The sequence below is a fragment of the Octopus sinensis genome, linkage group LG27 (assembly GCF_006345805.1).
Source record: "Octopus sinensis linkage group LG27, ASM634580v1, whole genome shotgun sequence".
NCBI classification, from domain to species: Eukaryota; Metazoa; Mollusca; class Cephalopoda; order Octopoda; family Octopodidae; genus Octopus; species Octopus sinensis.
In genome coordinates this window covers 2,417,123-2,422,122 of record NC_043023.1, presented here as the reverse complement: position 1 = coordinate 2,422,122, position 5,000 = coordinate 2,417,123, and positions in this window count along the sequence as shown.

The following is a 5,000-nucleotide window of genomic DNA, read 5'->3' as shown; positions in this document are numbered from 1 at the left end:
ATGTTTAGTGTAGTTGTTAATATTAATGGCTACAGTCATTGTTTAGTGGAGGTGCGTGGCTTAGTGGTTAGGGTGTCAGGATCAGGATCTTAAGACTGTGGTTTCAATTCCTGGACGGGGCGACGTGTTGTGTTCTTGAGCAAAACATTTCATTTCACGTTGCTCCAGTCCACTCAGCTGGCAAAAGTGAGTAACACTGTGATGGACTGGCGTCCCGTCCAGGTGAGTAACACATAAACCATAGAAACCGGGAAACTGGGCCCATGAGCCTAGCTAAGCTTTAAAAAGGGCGCATATATTTATTTATAGCCATTGTTTAGCTCAAGGTCAGTCTTGATTTAGCAGACTTTCGATCACAGATATTCCAGCTGTGACCATCCAACCTTTTATTCCGGCATAGTGTATCTTTTCATGCTTTCGGGGTCAATATATAAGTACCTATTTCTTTACTACCCACAAGGAGCTAAACACAGAGAGGACAAACAAGGACAGACAAACGGATTAAGTCGATTGTATCGATCCCAGTGTTTCACTGGTACTTAATTTATAGACCCTGAAAGGATGAAAGGCAAAGTCGACCTCAGCGGAATTTGAACTCAGAACATAACGGCAGACGAAATACTGCTTAGCATTTCGCCCGGCCTGCTAACGTTTCTGCCAGCTCGCCGCCTTAAATATATAAGTACCAGTTGAGCACTGGGGTTGATGTAACTGACTTGTCCCCTACCCTCAAATTTTCTGGCCTTGTGCCTTTTGTAGAAGGGATCATAATTATTATTGATGCAGTGAGCTCTCAGAACTATTAACACGCTGGGCCAAATGCTTAGCAAGTATTTCTTTTGTCATCGTGAATTATGTACTATCAAGATCATCATTGCATTTCATTCTTTGGGGTCGATAAAATAAGTACCAGTTGTGCATTGGGGTCATCGATGTAATCAACTAGCACCATCCCTCAAAATCTCAAGCCTCGTGCATAGAGTAGAAAGGATTATTATCATTATTATTGTTGGTTCCTGGATCAGGTGTAGTCCGAGGCAGGGCACTTGGCACCCAGAGTGTCTCCAAGTGCTCACAGCCTTCATTCAATGTGGTCGGTGGAAGTTCCACCTTGGAGTTCTATAGGCGCAGGAGTGGCTGTGTGGTAAGTAGCTTGATTACCAACCACATGGTTCTGGGCAAGTGTCTTCTGCTACAGCCTCAGGCCAACCAAAGCCTTGTGAGTGGATTTGGTAGATGGAAACTGAAAGAAGCCCGTTGTATATATGTATATATATATGTGTATGTGTGTATGTGTTTGTCCCCCCCCCCCAACATCGCTTGACAACCGATGCTAGTGTGTTTACGTCCCTATAACTTAGCGGTTCGGCAAAAGAAACCGACAGAATAAGAACTAGGCTTACAAAGAATTAGTCCTGGGGTTGATTTGCTCGACTAAAAGCAGTGCTCCAGCATGGCCACAGTCAAATGACTGAAACAAGTAAAAGAGTAAAAGAATAAGAGAGGAGATTAGTGGAGGGCAAGAGTGACAATGTATTCAGGGCGATCCTGGGCATCATGGGGGATCAACTGGCTGGTCTCTTACAGAAATCCCTGGCCTGGCAGTGCTACTGGGGGTGTTGTGGGGGGCACTGCTGGTTTGAGATAAGCTCTACAGGCAAAGGTGTGCAGTCAGTTGGGCCTGTCCGAGATACCCGCAGAATGATGCAACCATTCTGTATGCTCTTGTACAATGTTTGTACATTGCCGACTTGTTGAGCTTTGTCAAATAATTACAGTCATGTGTAAAACAGATCCAGCTATCATCCAAGTCCATTGTGAAGGTCACCCTGCCTCCTTCCATTGACTGCGAAGGGAGGGCAATTTTTCTCTGTCTGGTGGCTATGGAAAAAGAGGTTGTATGGTGGATGCGATTGAAAGGGTTGAAGATGGGTACCTTCCTCTTTGGCCAAGGCCTCATTGATTTTTTCAGGTTTCACCTGAAAAGGAAAGTGAGGCTGGAGAGGGATGGACTGTGACCCAGGAAGTTTATCAAAAGGTGGGTGAATGTGACAAGAATGGCCCGCATGAAGGGCCTATTCTAAGTGTGCACCTGTAAGCCATATGGAAGGGAAAGGTGAGGGTGCCTTCTTGAGGAGCCATAGGTGTTAAGGGCCCTGAAGTGCATGAGGTCTCTTTGATCACCTTATGGTGGAACTCACCCCCTATTGGGAAAACATATTGTTGATTTAATCTCTTTGTTAATCATTGTGCTTATTCTTTTACTTTCTTACTTGTTTCAGTCATTTGACTGTGGCCATGCTGGAGCACCACGTTTAATGGAGCAAATTGACCCCAGGACTTATTCATTATTATTATTATTATTATAATTATTACAATTATTATTATTATTATTATTATTATTATTAAGGCAGTATCTGGCAGAATTGTTAGCAAGCTGGGCAAAATGCTTAGCAGTATTTTGTACATCCTTATGTTCTGAGTTCAAATTCCACTGAGGACAACTTTGCGTTTCATCCTTTCAGAATCAATGAAATAACTACCAGTTACACCCTCCCTCAAATTTCAGGTCTTGTGCCTGTAGTAGAAAGGATTATCATTATTATTATTGTTCAAAATCTGCCTTTCAGGGTTGATAAATTAAGGACCAGTGAAACACTGGGGTTGATGTAATCGAATAGGCCCCTCTCCCAATTTCACACCTTGTGCCTACAACAGAAGAGATTATTATTATTATTATTATTATTATCTTGAAGGTAAAAAGGTAAAGACTTCCTTCAGTTATGAATGACCATGGGATTGCACCAAGAAAGTTACACTCTGAGGCACAAGTCCAGGCAAGATAGTTTATGGAAGACCAGTAGTTGACCATGCATACTGGCCTCCCCTCTCTACACCACTATATATGTGTATAGCATAAAGAGTAAAGACTCCCTTTGGTCATGAATGACTGTGTGATTGCACCTAGAAGGTTCCCCTTTGAAGCACAAGTGCCAGCAAGGTTATTAATTGAAGACCAGCGGTCACCCATGCATACCAGTCTCCTCTCTTCATGCCACCAATGTTATCCGAGGAAAAGGCAAAGGGACCAATACAGCTTGGTATCAGTGACATCGCAACTCATTTCTACAGCTGAGTAAATTGGAGAAACGTGAAATAAAGTGTCTTGCACAAGAACACAACACACAGCCCGGTCCGGGATTCGAACTCACTATGTCATGATTTTGAACCCAACACTCTAGCCACTGAGCCACGCACTTCAATTATTATCTATATTGTTATCTTTATTATCATCTTTATTATTATACTCTTTTACTCTTTACTTGTTGCAGTTATTTGACTGTGGCCATGCTGGAGCACTGCCTTTAGTTGAGCAAATCGACCCCAGGACTTACTCTTTGTAAGCCTAGTACTTATTCTATCAGTCGCTTTTGCCGGGGACGTATACACACCAGCATTGGTTGTCAAGCGATGTTGGGAGTACAAACACAGACACTCAAGCATATACATACATACACACACACACATATATATACATATATATTACGGGCTTCTTTCAGTTTCCGTCTACCAAATCCCCTCACAAGGCTTTGGTCGGCCCGAGGCTATAGCAGAAGACACTTACCCAAGGTGCCACACAGTGGGACTGAACCTGGTACCATGTGGTTGGTAAACAAGCTACTTACCACACAGCCACACCTGCGCCGGTTATCTTATATTCTTATCTTTATTATTATCTTTATTATCATTATTATTATTACTATTATTATTATTATTATCTTTATTATTATCTTTATTATTATTATTTTTATTATTATTATCTTTATTATTATTATTACTATTATTATTTTTATTATCTTTATTATTATCTTTATTATTATTATTTTTATTATTATTATCTTTATTATTATTATTTTTATTATTATTATCTTTATTATTATTATTATTATTATTATTATTTTTATTATTATTATCTTTATTATTATTATTTTTATTATTATTAACTTTATTATTATTATTTTTATTATTATTATTATTATTATTATTATTATTATTTTTATTATTATCTTTATTATTATTATTTTTATTATTATTATCTTTATTATTATTATTATTATCATTATTATTATTTTTATTATTATTGTTATCTATATTGTTATCTTTATTATTATCTTTATTATTATTGTCTTTACCATTGTTGTTGTTGTTGTTATTCATTTTCATTACAAAGCTCCAACAATGACCTTCCATTACTACAAGAGACCTACTTCATATGTTTGATTGCATTAATCATATTATACCAACGAACGGCACCGAAGAGAGGAGGGGAGAGACCGGAGGAGGAGGAGGAAGACGAAGAGGAAGAAGAGGTGACGGGGGAGAGGGGTGAAGAGCATAAAAATAAATAACATGAAATATAATGACATAAATGGCCTATAATTCCTGCATGCAGCGCCGAAATCCATAAAAAGTTTTCTGCGAATACCAGACCCTTCTTCCCCACATGCACCTCACCGCTCCCACCGCTGATTCCCGTTCTGCCATTGCTGCTGCCGCCGCCGCTGTTGTTTCTGTTGCTGCTGCTGTTGCTGCTAATGTCGGCTCTCCTGCAGTCGGCACTAATACATCAACGTTAACCGAAAGAATTTCTTATCAATTACAGCATTTTATGGCCTTTGTAGCGGTGTATAGCAAAGCACGGTCATATGGGATGATGTGGTTTCAGTCAGGATGTACACGTGTTTATATATGTGTATAGGTATATATATATATATATATATATATATATATATATATATGTGTGTGTGTGTGTATGTTTGTGAGTATGTGTATATGTATGTATATATATATATATATATATATATGCAACTGTATGTGTGTGTATGTATGTATTTATCTATCTATGTATACACTTCTCCACAACTCACATATATGCACACCCATAGAATATACATGTGTCTAAATGTAAATATATGTGGTTTGTGTTTCAATGATTACAT